A 17,647-nucleotide genomic window follows, 5' to 3' on the forward strand; every position below is an offset into this window, starting at 1 on the left:
ACCCTGTAGCTATAATAGCCAAAAGCTACATCAATGACACCATAAGGATAACATATCCTCATCACATTGTTGGCAGGAAGGCAAAGTTATTTGTTTCTTAATAGTACTTTGGTAAGTACAGACTTACAACTATGTAAGAGCTATCGGGGATCAGTTGTGGAAGAGTACAGAAATTGTATGAAATGCTTTGATAGATTTAAAACATTGTAGAACCAGAAAGAAATGTGTCTTCCATTTACAACATTCGTCCGTTGTTAAAAAGATGCCAAAGGGTATACCTTATAATCAAAAATTGCCCATGAGCTATGTCAACTGCTCCATGGAAATACAGTGTTGTTTACAAAAGACAAGCAAGTGGTTTTGCGTACAGGCCCCAAGAAGACTGAAGGAAGAATCGGTGAGAGACAGAAGCACAAGCAGGATTATTTCCGAAGGGTAGAGCGACACATTTATATTAAAAAGAGGGCTGCCCTTCTGCCCCTCCAGCATATTTTATTTTAACATAACATGCGTTGACGTAAATACAACAGGTATGAAAAATCGGTCAGTAAGCATCCAGTGTTTGTCACACATAGTTTCAAAAGTGGAATGTACATTAATCACCACAGCTCTTGACGCCGGGTGTCAAGCTGTTGCTTCAGGCTGTTTTTGAGAAAGTTATTGCGCCTAATTTCGGTGCATTAAGGTAGACGCACACACGGTCACACGCGCACACACACTCGCTCTCTTTCTTTCTCTCTCACTTTCCAACTCGTCATATCTTAACCACAGGCGCAACCCCAGTGATTAAAGAGTGATTTCCCTCTGAATGGGACAGCCGAGTGGGACACAAAAACCGGCACAGGGAACCGCTTCACTTCTAAACGTGTACTGTTCGGCGGAAAAGTAAAGGAAAGAGCAACGGGAGACACTGAGCAAAGACGAAAAAAATTAAAAAGGGAGAAAAGGAAGGAAATAGCTATGAAAATGAACAGAAAGCAGCAGGTCTGAAAACAAAAAGTGATCATGTGCCAAGTGTTTTAGTGGAAGATTTCTTTGTTGCGTACTTGGGGATCCCTTTGGACAGTTGATGCGTGTGGCTTTTTAGCAGGAGCGTCCTAAGATCCACATGGTCCCAGCAGCGTGAGAGCTTCCAGTGTTTGCCAGAAGAGCGTCCACCGCCCGCCCACATCCTCACCTACCTCGCCAAAACCACAAGGAAGGTTCGTCTGCTTTTCCTGTACCTTTGTTGGGGGGTTACTTTGTCACACTACTGATTGGTGCTGTTGTGGTGCCATACAGCACTTGGGCCGGTGCCGATGCAGGGTTGTTGTATGTGAGGTAAATAATGACCGTACTTAAAGCTCATTATTCATATGAGGCATGGGGCAGCGCACTTGTCGGGCTAAAAAGTTTTACAGCCCTGATGGAAAATCAGACTTGATTCCGAGTTTATTTAGTTATCTGTCAGGTTGAGGGACAGTAATCAGAGTCGAGATGTGTACGATCCCTTTACTGATCACATTTTGTGTGAAGATCGGATTCTCTCCCTCAGAGCCTGTCATTTTAAACTTTCTTTATTGCTCCAGTCATGGCCCAAGGCACAATGAGGTCGGGCTTCTTATTTTTTTTTATTTTTTGGTGTGTGTGTGTTGGGGGGCGGGGGGGCGCGGAGTCTTGTTTGTTGACTAAGTCTTAGCAGGTCATGAGTACAGTTCCAGTCTGTAAACCCAGTTTGTTTTTAACTGTTCCTGAAGCGCCAGGTGACTGCTGGTAGGAAGGCCGTTTCCTTGAACCTGACCCAGGTGCTCGTATCTAAGGAAGAGCCGGAACGTTGATTATTCTGCAGCTTTAAATTCCTAAGTCAGTTTCGTGAACTAGCTGAGGTACACAAACACGCGGTCGGAGTAGTGTTATTAAAGACAAATACAGATCATTTCCCAAGTACGATTCCTAATGTTACAACAAAGGTCTGGGAACCAGTGACCAGAGGTACGGTGTAAGCTTGTCAACACGTGTGGGTGATAGATAAACTGCAATACCACCCCCCCCCCCGGAAAAAAACTCCTTTATTGTGATTCGGAGTTTTCATTTTAACTCTCTCAAAGTATATTTTAAAGTCGGATTGCAACTTATTTATTATCTACTTTTTGTTAGTTCTACAGCCACCCCCTTCCCTCATTCTTTTTTTTAGCCTTCTAAGTTGAAGATGGGTTATTAAAGCAAAACCACCACACTGATGTGCGTGTCCCTCCCACTTTAAATCCTTTTGTTGATCAAGTGTTTGACAAGACAGTGTTGTTGCATTACAGTCCTAGAGTATCTGTAATTTTATTTTCTCTTAACATTTCTTACTTACCGCTTTGCAGTGTTTTGATTTGTCATTCACTACCAGCGTGGTAGTAGCTTTAAATTTTAGTTAAAAAAGTTTTGTTTACTGTACTGCACAACATACTTTAATATGAAAGCTAACGCTCCCTCTGTAGTTATCACTGAGTAATTTAACTGCGTGTGTATTAAATTAATTTCTGCTTTGATTAATAAAAGCCTGTTATCTGTCAGTTTGCAAAGCAGTTTACATAGGGACATCAGGTGTTTCAGGGAAGATATCGAGTTTGAGTAATAGTGTTAATATTTACAATAGAAAATGGAGAAACATCTAAGCCAAAATAAATACATAAATAACAAATCGAGAGTAGTTTTATTTTGCTATGGCGTGGTTATGAATTTTTAAATATCTTGCATTTTATATTTCCCTGACTTTTTTTTTTTTTTTTTGTATTGTCAGGCTTTTAGTCCCACTGTTATGTATATTGTGTATGTTTCCAACCCTAGTTTTCTCAATTTTTCTTTCATCAGAAATACACATTTTAGTATAGAGGTAGATGTAACACAGTGTATAGAAACATGTATTCTATAATTATGTTTACTGTTTAAAAATGTTTTCTAATAGAAAAATAATGATACAGAGTAAAACAGAAAATTATTGGCGACTGGGGCCACAGAAAATTTTAAGCAGTATACTGTATTTGATGCATAGCATTTAACCTTTCATTAATTATGTTTTTATTTTAAAATAAAGCTATATTCCTGATAGGCCTTCCAGAGCATTTTGAATTAATTACTTTTATGCCAGCAGTAACATGTATGTCAGTGTATATGCATGCGCATGTGTTTACAGATCTAAAGAAGAAAAAAGATAAATATAATCCTAAAACACCTGGTTAAGGTACTAGTACAGATGGTGAATCATCATAATATTTATAGAGATTTGACTGTCTCTATCAACTTTTCTTGGCACCAGTAAGCTTATGAAAGCAAAACAAGTAGAAAATTATTACAGCAGGTTAAGGCATTGAATGAGTCTGGCTAGTTCTGGCAAGTGCTGGAACTAAAGTGGGGATCAGAATGACAAGTTAAAATATAAAAATCAAAGCAGGTATAATTTAAAGAATGTACATCTCTTAGCAGTGCTAACCTTCATTTGAAGGTGCTCGTGTCTGCTTTGACTACATGGTATCCTGTTAGGCGTATGTAGTGAAGTGTTCCCATCAGAGTGAATATGAGATGCCTAGAATGTGTGCTTTTCTTATGGATTTCTCACTATACAGTGCAAAGTGAGGCTTCACTTTGGTGGCTTTGTATTTTTAATGAATCCTTTACAAAACTTTTGTTGCAGATGTCTGCATGGACTGTTGAAGCCTTTTGAGATAGGAATGCATATTGTTGCAATATTAGACACATTTGAATTAATGCCTCTTTCTGTAGCTGAAAGGCTAAGGAAGATTTCATTGATTATTTTTGGTTTGATTATTTGTACATGTTATGATACAAATTCCCTTATTGTGGGGTCAAAAGGGACAGTCGTGTGTGTGGATGGGGAGATTTACAGCTTCAAGTCATTGACTAGTTAGAATGTTTGTTTATTATGCCTTGAAAACTCTGTTTTAAATTGGTCAAGTTTGATTTTTGATGTTTTCTACTTTTGGCATAGCACTGAAAGAACTAATTTGTCTTTGTCATCTTAAGCTGGGAAACTTAATGTATAGATTGCACTTTATGCTCAGAGCTGTAATATCTAATAATGAAAAGGACAGATTGCTTATCGTTTCTGAATGACTACCTCTCCAGCAAATGCTAAGTAATTATAAGGCTGGGAAGGAAAGAGTAGTGCTGTTGGTAATGGATTGAGGTTTGCTTTCATATCCAGGATTCCTGAAGCTGAGGTCAGGAAGGTCAGCGGAGCTGCACTCTACTCGAAAGAAGTTTCTTTGAGTTATTTTGGTCGCACACAGACTTGTTTGAAATTAACTTTTTTTTTTATTTTTTAAACAACGTTCACCAGCCTTAAAAGAGAAATTATTTCCTTTACTGTGAACTGATAACTGATAAATATTTTAATTGACAATTTCTGAGTCTTGTTAGCCATTTATTGCTTTGTCTATGAGGAACGTTGAGGCGTGATGATACCTTTTTGTGTGTGTGTGTGTGTGTGTGTGTGTGTGTGTGTGTGTGTGTGTGTGTGTGTGTGTGCGCGCGCGTGTGTTTGTTGATGTTTTCACCCTTTTTAGAGATTTGGTATAACAAATTAGCGGATTACTGTTCCTACCCCTTTTTATGTAATTTTAGTCACATATGCTAAACTGCAACTGTAAATAGTTACCTTCTTTTTACATTGCAGCAGTTTCACAGCTGTTCACTTAAAAATGCTGGATAGTATTTTTAATAGATGTAACGAGCATTACTTTTTTTGCTTTACAAGTGTGTTGCATGGATTTAAGTATTTATTTTCCCATTTCCAGTATTATGGCAATCTTAAAGATTTTCTGTGTAAACGTAACATAATTCAAAGGATTTATTTGTGAAACGAAGTCTGGAGTTTTACATTGCTGTTCTTTTTAATGACTACCCAAAAATAAAATTCTAATTTCCTTTAGGCTTTTAAGTTTTCTCAGATGTTGTCCAGAGAGAAATAAATCTTTTTATATACTGGATTTTCTGATTTTATGGTAAATATTTAGTTTTACAAATACAAGTAAGACACAGTAGTATCATAATTTCAGATCATTTGTCGTATGACTTGCAGTTAACAAAAAATGCTTGAATCTTATTTTATCTGAAAACAGAAAATGAAATTATATTAAGTGCAGAAAAACACTTTTTTAATTCATAATATAAACAAAATCATTATGTTGATTACTTTTCTGCAGAGTTGGATAGAAATGTGCTTCTAAAATATAGTGGATTTTTTCTTGATTTAATATTTTAGTTAGTATGTGCTGTAGCTTTTGGTAGCTTTGTAATTTGTGTGTACACTTCTATTCAAATTTAATTATAGTTGTAGCAGAGTGGTTTAAATCTGTGTTTTCTAGTTTTGAAAGCATGACATAGTCCAATATATTTTTTGTTTATTGTTACTACTATGAGCAAAATTAATTTGCATCTGTAGTAGAGTTGCTCTGTTTTAAATTGACTATGGTTAAGAACACGTGATTATTCCTGGAGTAATACCGTTTTCCTGATTTGTACACAAGTGTCTGCAAGGCTTCTACATATTTGTATCTATACTAGATGTAGTGCATAATTCAAGACCTGGGTCTCTGGGTAAAATTGCTAACCAATTCCAGCGAGCATGTAACAAAGTTGTGACTTAGCTAGAGGTTGCATTACTAGGTGCAAGAGTGTTTAGGTTTTGGTTCTTAAGCATTCATTTCTCATAGGTTGATGTTGAAAAGCAAAATTTAATAGGGGTGTGTCTGTGTGTGTGTGTGTGTGTGTACATAATATATAATGCATGTACGCATAATTTTAACATGCACACAAGTACTTGGGTCAGAAGGTGATAAAGAGGGTAGGTTTCTGAGCACACACACGCTTAAATGCAGTAACTAGTTTTCTGTGTACTTGTTAGTTTGGAAAAATTTGGTAATTCTTTAGTGCAGTTTCATTTACATTTTTTTTGGTCCAAAAATAGTTTGCAAATCTAACAAATACAATATATATATTTTTGATAGTCTTTAGAAAAGTGGTGGCTGGTGTTTACAGCAGATCAACTTCATAAAGTAAAAATAATTAAGAAGAATAAATGTCTGGCTCTCAACATTTACCACACAGTGTGTGTAATCTGGTCTGATAAATGCCAAATTCACCAGTTGTCATATTTAATAAACAGCAAAAAATGTTGCCTGATCTCTTACGATTTGTCATTGGGCTACTTTGCCCGTAAGGTATTTGACAGCTTACAATATATTCCATGCATTGCTCAGTTTTGAGTATTAATTTGCATTAAAGGATTTGCTTCCATGTTTGTTGATTTTTATTTGCAAAAAAAGAAGTTGAGAATTTGTCCTCTGCTTTATAGAGCAGGAGTTTAAGGTGCGAGTTTTGGCAAAAGCACAGACTTGTTCCTTAGTAAGGAATGGATCATTATAGCTGATGCAATTATTTTAAAGTAGAAATGTTTTTGAGTTATTAATGTAAAAATATGTTGAAGTGTATCCTTCTGGACCAGTTTCTACCTCTGGATATCCATTTTAGTTTCCAGGATAATTACTTTTCTTTTTAAATTGTATGTATCTCGAGGAGTACCTTGTGAGTAGCTAAAACTAGACAGATCTTTACAAGCAGAGAAAAATAAAAGTTAAAACTTTGACCCCCCCACACACACACGCTGATTTCAGCTAATATTGATTTTAGAAAGTGAAGACTATAAAACTGCTTTCTTTTTAACTGTGTGTTTGTGTGCATTTATTTAAGCAAGAGTAAGTGAACTTGATATTTGGATTAATGTAGATTAGAATTTTCTTTTAAAATAGACAGTGTCTTACATAAATCTCTTATTACAGGATTTGTTAGTGCTTTGTCACAAGGAAGCAAAAATGTATGTAGCCTGTATTAAAATACAGTTTGCTTCAAGTAGAATTTCTTTTTGTTTCTTTTTTTTGTGTTTTGATATTATTTTATCTGAACCAAAGATTAGTTCCTAGTTATTATTTTTTTTTTTCCAAACTTATTTTCTCCTTTTCACTTGAGGCTTGGACAAGTTCATCCAACTGAGTGGTTTTAAATTTTGTAAGTTGGTACTCGGTTTTATTTCAGGATTTGCTTTAAAACAATGAAACATTGCTTTACTTTGACAAAAAGCTCTGTTGCAAGTATGAATACTTTCTGATTTGCCATTAAATTACTACTTAAAGTTGCTCATAATTATCCAGTGCAGTCAGAACAGTATTATTATTCTGTTTTCAGTAATTCACCTTAGTGTATGTACAATATAATCATTATTCCACCTTGCACAGTGCCATCATTGTTAACTGCCCCCCCCAAGAAGAATGCTGCAGGTTGAGCTTTTTAGTTGCATGAGTATATGCTGTCCATGTTGCTTGCTTGCAGCTTTTGTGAAGTGTGCCCAAGGCATTTTGCACTTCACCTATAACACATATGTTACTCGCCACTCTTGACTGTTATATTACTTGGAACATATTGCAGTGGTTAAGGACCTGCAGGCTTGACATAGAAAATGCATGTTGTATACTTAGTTGCTTGCATGTCTTGTATATTTTCTTATTCATTTTATAATGTACAGAGGATAAGTAGTCCAGGAATGAAAACTGCAGTGTTCAAATACAGATGTGCATCCATGTCTTTAAATAAGTAATTAGCCTAATGATTAGTGGCAAAGTTTTGAAATGCAGCTGTGTCCCACACAAATGCATAGTACATCTGTCACTAAACTGGCTCCTTAGCTTCAAAAGAACCCCCAGCTGCATGTATGGTCAGAGATGCTGCTTTTGTAGTTGGACATCGCTTTGGTCAATTTTAGGTTTTGTTTTACAAGTGCGTCTCATTCTGCAAGAGGGTTTTCATTCACAGAAACAGACATTTTGCCGAACATTAGTGTGTCTGAAGTTGCAATATTTTGTATATGTGCAACTTCACTATTCTGCTATTATACTGTATTATGCACTGTGAATTTGCAGCCTGTCCAGAATGCAGCGTTGCACCTCTTGCTGTAGTTGTCCAAGTACAGCTTATTTTTTGTTTGAAGTGTAGGACAGCCCTTCTGTGTGTGTTCTGACTAAATTAAAGAAAGCGTGTTTAAAAAAAAAAATCATGCATTGTACAAAGAGGAATCCTACTGATGTGGTAAATCTTGCATGTCTGTTTAAATTATGTTGAGTAACATGCTTTGCATATCATTTGATAAAGCAGAATACATTTTTGAAAATTGTGTGATTCTATGTAACTCAGTATTATTATGTTAATCTTGTTTTACAGTATAATATTGTGCAATTTTGGTATGCTTTTTGAAGGCATGTGACAGTCAGGAAAAGAAAGAAGTTGCTGATGTGCTCTGTTGTAAAACATTTTTTTTTCTTTTAAATGATCGAGCCTAAAAAGATTCTAGCTTTCTGTACGAACTGGATTGCAATTAGTTTTAAATGAAGTCCTTCACTTTTTCTTTGCAAAAGCCTCAAAAGCAGTAAATATTATTTTTTCTTTCACTTTTTTTGTCTCTGGCACCAAGTTGTATAAAAACTGGAATATTTTACTTAAAATTATCATAAATTATGGCGGTTGCAGAATTAACCTAGCACCATGATAGGATTATCATAATTGGTCACTGTCTTTGTAGAGTAAGATGGATTAATGACCGTACGGCATAAACCTTCTCAGCAGCTTCAGTCCTTTCAAAGGGATGTGTGCCTCTTTGTCCAGAGCTGTTTATCAGGTTTTTAACTGTAAGAAGAAATTGATCACCCGTAGTTTAGAAAATGTGAAAATCCTATTCCAATTTCCATATGCAGATATTTTTAAGAGTTGGTGATTTTTGATTAAGTAGTGAGGGACAGTTTTGTTGTCTGCTTACGGCCCAGCATTGGTCAAGCAGTTTGACTAGTTCAAAATAATTTAGCTAAAATAGCCTGCATTGTCTTAATTTCATGATTGTAATGTTGTAGGTAAAGTGAAGTTTATTTACATACACATTTGGATTAATAACCATAAATCTCAAATTTTCCTTGAGCTGTAACATTATATATGTGTACTTTTTTGTTAGGTAAAAAAGTGTTCTCTTCTGTACGAATTTTAAAACTGAGCCCAGGAGAGCAACAGAACAGCCGAGTTAGTTAATTCTATTGCAAGTTGGTATGAATAGAGGGTTCAGAGGAGGAATGCTGTTACTTGAAGGAATAGTCCTGTAATGCAGGTGTACAAGGCAGCACTGTACACAATAGTGTATGGGTCAGTCATTTATAATGGTTACGACTTCTGACTCTGTACAGTGTTAAAACAGAATGCAAACTGTGTTGCATGAGATCCATATGTACTGTGAAGAACCACAAGGCATATTTTAATAGATCAGGATGTAATAAATAGTCCGTCTGTGTAATGCATAATTTGATAGGCATTTCAGCTAATACTCTTACTTCAGCTCTCTGTCTTTAATGTGCATCTTAAATGAAATGGAGAGGTATGAAAATTCAGCCGTGGTAGGATTCTGGTACCTGCTAGCAGTCAAATCCATGGACCTCTCAAATCTGGAGTACAAAGCAATGGAGTCTTCACACTGTGAACTTGTAAAATGCATGACGTTAAACAACTCTTATGGAATTTTAGACTTAAGACTTGTTCTTAATACTGATTTAGTTCTTTATCTGTCTACTTTGTTAAACATCTGTTTTGTACATAATCATAAGTGACCATTGGTGAACTCCTTTCTAATATGTAAGGTAAATACATTTTCAATGGGATATGTAGCATAACTTGGTCTGTGGGGCATCTGTTCCCGTTCTATATTGACATGTGGCACTGGAAGGCTGCATGCAGCTCACTGATGTTACACTTTTCTTCTTCTTCTGATAAAAATTCTAATTGGCTTTTTGTACTCTTTTGGGTTGCTCACCCTTTGATTTTTGAAATTATACTACTTTGAAGGGAGTACCTATGATACCATGTTCTGACCTCCACCAAAGGAACAAAAAAGTGTTTATTGATACATTTGTCACTCTTGTTCCTGTTTTCGCTGTATTGACTTAATCTTCAAGGTTGGTTTCTATAGATAGAAGTGCCTGCTGATTTCAGGGGACCCGCAAATTGCTTGTATAGTCACAAAGCTGGCATCTGAACCCTGTGGAAAATGGTGCTATTTTTTGTCGGGCGAACATTACTCATTCACTTGTAGCTTGTTTTGTAGATTTTCTTCATTTCAACTATAAAACACTACTTCTGCTATTACAGTCAAATACTATTGGATAGAGCTGGTTTTGCCTTTTTTAAGTGGTTTCTATTTTCATGATTAAATCATTACATTCTGGTGTATTTTGTTGCTAAGGCTACGTTTTGGAATGTTTCAACTGTGTGTGTGTGTGTGTGTGTGTGTGTGTGTGTGTGTGTGTGTGTGTGTGTGTGTGTGTGTGTGTTTGTGACTGTGCAGCAGGGCAGTGCCTTTTTATTTAAGTGCAGTGAGACATTTTGATTGGTTCTTTGTTTAGTTTTTGTAGTCTAGTTTTACAGTACAACATTGTTTTAACTGAGAGACTTGCATTATATGAAGTCCTGCGTTAAGCTGCCGTACTGTAACATGCCCACTAGATGCACAAGGAATGCTTATTTATGTTCTGATTTGGGAATCCATAAAAGCTGAAACAGTGTGCAACTACTAATGGGCATTCCATCTGAGTAGGGCAGGTGGCATGTAATTCATTGTTTCTACCCCATGCCATATTAGGCTGGGCACTGTGAACATGCCTTCATTATTTAAACTATTTGTCAGTGTGTAGAGACAGAAAGGAGGATACTTTAGGTTATGTGACACACTGCTATTCCCCCTTGGCAGCTGCTTTCTTTCAGAATAGAATGGAAAAAGTTGAACTGTGGAGCAGCACCATGTGCAGGTTTGATAAGTCTGAAGCACCCTGCCACCTGTATTTTACTTACTGTTGCTGCCTTTCAGCTTTGCCTGATTTAGTGCAGTTTGAGGTCTGTAAATCATATCTGATGTTAACTGTCTTAGGTTCCACATCTTGAGTGCTGCACAGGTTTTCTCTGAATCTAGTCCCCCGCCACACCCCCAATAAATAAACAAACAAGTTATCCTGCTTTGAAGACTATGAAAATTCTGTATGGTTGGTGTTTAATTTTCCTCCTAAAAGTAGTTTTTCTTTCAATTTTGTAGCCTGGTAGATCTAACAAAATCTTCTCAAAACAAAGGGTTACAAAGCAAATGCACTGTAAATGCTAGTAATTTTTTTTGTAAGTGGTGTACAGTATAATAAAATTGTATGTACACTAATATGTAGCTGATTTAAGGAAGTATGTAAAAAAATTACTTTGGCTTTGTGTTAGGGAATGGAATTTTACAGCATTGTTTGACAGTGTGTGGGAATGGTAATACAAAGATGGTATAAATATCTGCAGGGCCTTTGCGGAGGTAAGCAATTATGTGCAAATCTATTCGGTGATCTGCTAAAATATGTAGCTACTAAGTCAAAAATAAGAAACAAGCCCCAGACTATAGAAGGAAATTGTAATAACAAAAGTGTGAAAAAATCCCTTATTTTCTAGTATTGGATCCCAAAGACATCGAACATGTGTTGCTGTTGTCATTTTATTGTTTTGCTGCAGCTCTACTCACTTCCCTGAATTGTGTGTCTGGTTTTGTATTTATTATTATCATCATTTATTTATGTGTATTGTCTTTTTGTGGAGGAATTCAGTGGCTTTCTGTGCACCCATTTTGGAGGATTCAAAGTACCTTACATCTACAGTATGGTCTCTACTGCAGACATAATGCAGTATGCCTAAAGAGGAAAAGGAGAGATGTCTAAATGAAACTTGAATAAACCTTTTCTGCATAGATTTTGGCAAGCAAATATAGAACATGGCCTTGCTATTTTATGTTGTTTGATGGTTCTGTTGTCCTGTTGCTGATGTCTTTTAGCTGAAAAAGGAGGCTCAAGACTTGTGTCTCTACTTGCTGCATAGCAGTTAGCATTGCTACCTCATGGTGCTTTTGTTCTGTAGTTTGGTTTTTGGCTAGGGGGACTTCTATGCACAATCTGCATGTCCTTTCTCTGTTTGTTTGGGTTTTTCTGGATTATTTTCATATGCAGGTAAGTTGGGTGTCCTGATTGCTTGCTTGTGTATATGTATCTGACAATGTGTGTGTGTTAAGTGACAGGACACTAGTCTACATAGTATTAATTTTTAGTGCCAGGAAAGGCTCTGGTTCCTGGTGACCCTGAATTGACATAGTGGGAAAGTGAAGAAAAATTAATGAACAATGTATTCTAAGCACTTATGAAGTAGGCCACTACTAAAAATTGAGTCGTCATATTCTAAAAGTATAAAAAGCAGGTTTAAGTCTCTTATTTCTTTATAAAATGACTGGTAAGTACAGTTACTCTGTTTTTCGCAAAGCGATGGTAGACATTGCTCCTTACTTCACTTCAGTCCATAAGGACAATGGAGTTAAGAAAACTGCACCACACAGCAATCATATTTAAATTTATTAAATAACATTAATTATATAATCAAACAACTTGATTTCAGAAATACTGTGGAGGGGTCTGGAATATCATTGTGTTTTTTGTACCACAGATTGTAGTAATAGTGTGCCCCCCCCCCCACACACACACACACACACACCAAAAGTTTCAGTCTTTATAACAGCTTTTCTCTCCTTGTAATATTTGGGGATGGTTTAATGTGCATATAGCTTGGTACATCCCTTATGTTGCTGCTTGTCTGTTCATGGGTTGCATCATTGTTCTGTACAAATGCTGATTGGCAGTACTCCTGCCTTAAAAGCTGCGATGCACTGGACACATTCCTTCGTTTTTTGCACTGGTTTCATTTGCTTCCTGAATAGAAAACTGTTTTAATGTTTATTCAAAAATAGTTAAGCAACAGTAGTATTTGATATTGTTTCTCAGTCAACTGCTGTGTATAGACTAACTTTGCTGCTTTGGTTAATGTAATAAAACATTGCTGTGAATAAATGATGGGTAGATTTCATGAAAAATGCACTCTTGCAAATAAAACTCAAGACTGTGGTAAAGGTTGCAAGCATTTTTTGTTTTCATAATAATTAGTGCAATATTACTATTAAAGCATTAGTAATGCTTTGTGCAAAAAAAAAAAAAAAAACTCCATCTCTCTGACTGCATCAGAAGACTGATTTACTGAGTTCTCCAAGCATAATTTGACACTTAAATTGTATTCTTGAATATGCTACATTCTGCATTTAGTTTGCATACCATTAGGTCTTCTTGGTGATCTGTACGTCACAAGGAGTCTCTTAGTAGTATGCATAAGTGTATCTAAAATATTGTTGGTCTATTGCTATTGAAGTTTCAGAGATGCAGCTGAGTCCCTGTCTGCAGTTGCACCTAACAGTAGCATTTGTAATATGTGTAGAAGGGGCACTTGTGCACTAAGACCACAGTTCCGGACTGTCAACCATATTATGGCTTGCTTCTAAGCCCAGTGCTTTGTGGCCTTTTGATTTGTGCATAAAAATGTGGTTTTTGAAGCATGGGGATAACCTGATTAAATTCTCTTTGTTATATGTTGCATGGCATGCATAGCTGACGTGCATCCAAGCAATATTACAGTACACCTACAGGAATTTTTGGGACTGTGTGCCAGTTTACAAATTCAGCTTGCCACCCCCCACTCTTTACTCCTGACAGTGTTTACTTTGTGTACCATATCTTTACTAAGAATAAAACTCATGAAATTAGCAGGTTTAAGCAAAAAAAGTTTATTAAACTAATAAAGCATTTCAAAAATGTAGATTAATAGTATATGACTTTTTTACATACAAGATTACTAATGTGCGTGCAGCATTGTGTACATGACATATGCCTTGATATGCCCATGTTGCAGCCATTAAATAATTTCAAGCATTTTATTTTTGTAGCTTTGAAAATGCATATTTATAGCAACTTTCTAAGGTACTAGCACTAATGTTCCGGGTTTGAGATGTCCATCTTTAGTTATTTTCAACTTTGTCCCTGATGATAGAACATTGTACACACACACTTTTTATGATCACCTGCAATACAGAAACTTAGAATTCAGGAAGGAATAAATTTATGGTCCACAGCAGCTGACAGTTAATTGCTGTAGCTTGTTTTGACTCTTAGATTTAACAAGAGAACACATAGCAGATGGAGTAATTGCATATTTAAATATTTCTGTAGACTTTGGAAATAAGCATTGAGATTGGCAAGTATATATAAAGCCAAAAATGGTCTGAGCTATGTTCAAGGAGATAAACAGAAGAAACAGATTTTCAAGAAAGACACAAAAGGTCAGATTTTGTTCTGCTTGGAAATGTTTGGGGTTATTCCTATTTGATTAAGTTTGCCAGTCAAGAAAAAAAAATGCTTGCATGACTTCAACTAGTATGTTTAGACATCCATTTTTTTCAAGACATCATTGGACATGTGTAGATTATTTCTAAAAAAAAAAAATCAACACCATGCCTAAAAATGTTCAGTTCAATACTAACCTTTGATAATGCAGTTCGGGTCATAAAAACAGATGCACCAGGAATAAGCAGATGTTATCACACATTTTTATTTGTTTGCCAGCATATCTTAAGCAAAATCTGGTTTATGTACTAAAATATGACTTCTGAATCCATGAGTTTATTCTTGGCCAGCGTGACTTAGATCTTTACAGTACAGTCAAGCCTTATTTATCATAAGCATTTTTTGAGCTGCTGTGCTGAAACCACTTCTTAATTTCTCAGGGTTAATTCATATATCTTCTAACATGATTTTGCTATATCCTTTTTATGTACCAGGTAAGTCATGGTGTATGACTTGTCTATTTCAGTGGTGACTTAGTAAGTCTGATTAAGAGCGTACTGTGAGTTGCATAGATTACAAGTGGAGACTGAAGGATTCAAACCCAAGGCTAGTAGAGGAAACTAGTCAGTTCATTGTAAAGAAATCCGGGGGGGGGGGTTGAAAGAAATGGATAAAACAGTATGATACTGGCCTTAAATTTTAGCTTGAAACAAACTGCATAATTTATAACTAGTGTGTTTGCTTCATGCCATCGCTCATTACTACAGATTACAGTCGTCCACTTGTTCCATGCCACCACCACCGATTACAGCCATCCACTTGCTCTTTGCCACCACCGCAGATTACAGCCATCCACTTGTTCTTTGCCACCACTGCAGATTATAGTTGTCTACTTGTTTCATGCCACCACAACAGATTACAGCTGTCCACTTGTTGCATGCCACCACAACAGATTACAGCTGTCAGTGTTTGTTTGACTAAGAGCCCCAACAATTTCTTTTGAGCATATTTCACCTAAACTCTTAAGATTAAGTTGTTTTTCCATGTGATGTTCCTTTATTCTTTTTGCTTTCCTTCATTTATTTTGTTTTGTAAGTAAACAACTTCTTGAGATCACTACAAGATTTTATTTTGTATGCTATAGCTAGCCATTCACAGATGTCTGTGCATCTTGGCTACCACCAGATGTGGTACACCATCTTTCTCACCAATTATATGCTACTGCTGACTTGTTTTAAAGCCTTCATTGATTCCATCTGCCTTCTTTGATGCATTTTAAGTTGTCAAGTTCTACATTTTACATCTACCAGCTATTTTTTCTGCATGTAAATGCCCAACAGAAACGGAACTGTCTTTTTGTTTGCTTTTTACATGGTTTATAATGGTAAACCTACTTAATAAAATTGTCTAGAATAGTGGTGTGTGTGTGTGTGTGTGTGTGTGAGCTAGAGAGAGATGTTTATATGTGGAAAGAGATGCAACATATCCGTAAAGCCCTGCAAAGAAGACCACATTTGTCAAAGATGAAAAAGTATAGTTGACAAAGTAAAATATACTGCAAAATAATTTAAGTTTTGCAAATAATTTTATTTTACAAGCCCATTGTTAAAATAAATTGCAAGTGTGAATATTTGCCTTGTGTGGTGGCCAGACTTTTAGAAAGAATGTATTTTGTGCTGTTGAGTTGCTACATGCCAAGGGTGTTCTGTCTGCTGTCTAGTCTAGTTTTATAGCCATTCATGTTGTCACAGATAGTGTGCCTGCGACAGTAAGGGGGTGAATAAACAGGTAACATTGGGGTCAGCAGAGTAGTCTTAAGAAAATGAATGGAGAACTTGGTTAAACCTGATTGAAGTTCACTGGAGCAGCCTTACAGGCTGTTTGCTTTCGGATACATTTCTCAGGGGAATAGTATGGCAGAGTTCCAACTCTTGTTGCTAACTCACTGCTTCTTTCCTACAGGTCTAGAAATGGAAGTTGTTCTTCCTACTTCGTAGCAGTGCTGGAACCAAACTATATTTGACATTGGCTTAACGCTGCTTTAAAATATGAATAGCCATTGAGAGAGAGAGAAGAATTACATCCTCATTATACAGCTTCCTGGGAATTGTGCAATTTTTCACTTAAGTCATTTCTGAATTTAGTGGCTCAAGCATTACAGATCTTGAAGTTTTTCACTACTAAATCAAGTGAAAAATAATTCCAGGTGTAAACATGTTTTTGTATATCACAGCGTATCAGTCTGCCTTATATAGCTAACTAATGTTTAACATTGATGCTATGGTGTACATTACAGATTTACTGCAGATGTTGAGGGTAGCTTCTCAAATAAGTCTATAAGCCAAATTCAAAGCAAAACCAAAAATCTTTCCTAAAGTAGAAACATTTAGGGCACAAATTGACAAGGGGGGGGGGGGTAACTCATCTTTGTAAAACTCCATTGAGGAGAAACCCTCTGAGAATTTTGTAAATTTCCCATGAAAAGGAATACTTCTGAACTGTACCTCTGGTACAGAGCTTGGCTAACATATTCAAGGTTGACATGCTTTATCTGAAGTACTACTTGATGGCAACGTGTTTCACAGTAGAAAAGGTTTATTGTTCGTAGATAGGATCATGCACTCTTGATAAAGCAGATGTTCCTCACTAGAATACTGACAAAAATGGATAAGAGTCTCCAAGTATAAAACAGAAGCCATCAAGCACCCCCTAAAACTGTATCAGTAAAGTAAGGCTACCGGAGCAAATATATATATGTGTGTGTAAAATATATATATATATATATATATATATATATATATATATATATATATATATATATATATATAAATATATAAAGTGTGTGCATGTATGTGTATATATATATATATATATATATAAATATATAAAGTGTGTGCATGTATGTGTATATATATATATATATATATATATATATATATATATATATATATATGTGTGTGTGTATATATGTGTGTATATATATATATATATATATATATATATATATATATATATATATATATATGTGTGTATATATATGTATATGTGTGTGTGTGTGTATATATATATATATATATATATATATATATATATATATATATATACACACAGCAAATAAATCTGTCCCTTCCCCCTTTCTTCCTGGAGAGTCATTCAAACTTACTGCGGGGAACATTATGACCTTGTAATAGCCAGTGTTAGTAAGACAGTGTGCTATAAAGTGTCCCATACACCTACTGTCAGTACAGAGTAAAGCTCTTTATTGTGAAGTTTCGTTGGACTGTGTAGGTGGTGTTATGTTGAGAAGGCACAGCAACCTTTAGAATAATGAAGACCTCGGAACACTG

The 17,647-nt window shown here is 35.8% G+C and overlaps 1 protein-coding gene across 2 annotated transcripts in view; it reads left to right on the forward strand.

Annotated features, from left to right (window-relative positions):
- Window positions 1-717: 717 nt before the first annotated feature.
- The window catches only part of LOC122806392 (forkhead box protein P4-like), a 1,692,547-nt gene continuing 1,675,617 nt past the window's right edge, over window positions 718-17,647 (forward strand). For both annotated transcript variants that reach the window (XM_044076752.1, XM_044076754.1), the window contains exon 1: window positions 718-1,202. The gene's annotated coding sequence lies outside the window, so the exon portion shown is untranslated. The remainder of the gene's footprint in view (window positions 1,203-17,647) is intronic.

This window comes from Protopterus annectens, chromosome 7.part0, assembly GCF_019279795.1.
Source record: "Protopterus annectens isolate FY-2018-M chromosome 7.part0, PAN1.0, whole genome shotgun sequence".
Lineage (NCBI taxonomy): Eukaryota > Metazoa > Chordata > Ceratodontiformes > Protopteridae > Protopterus > Protopterus annectens.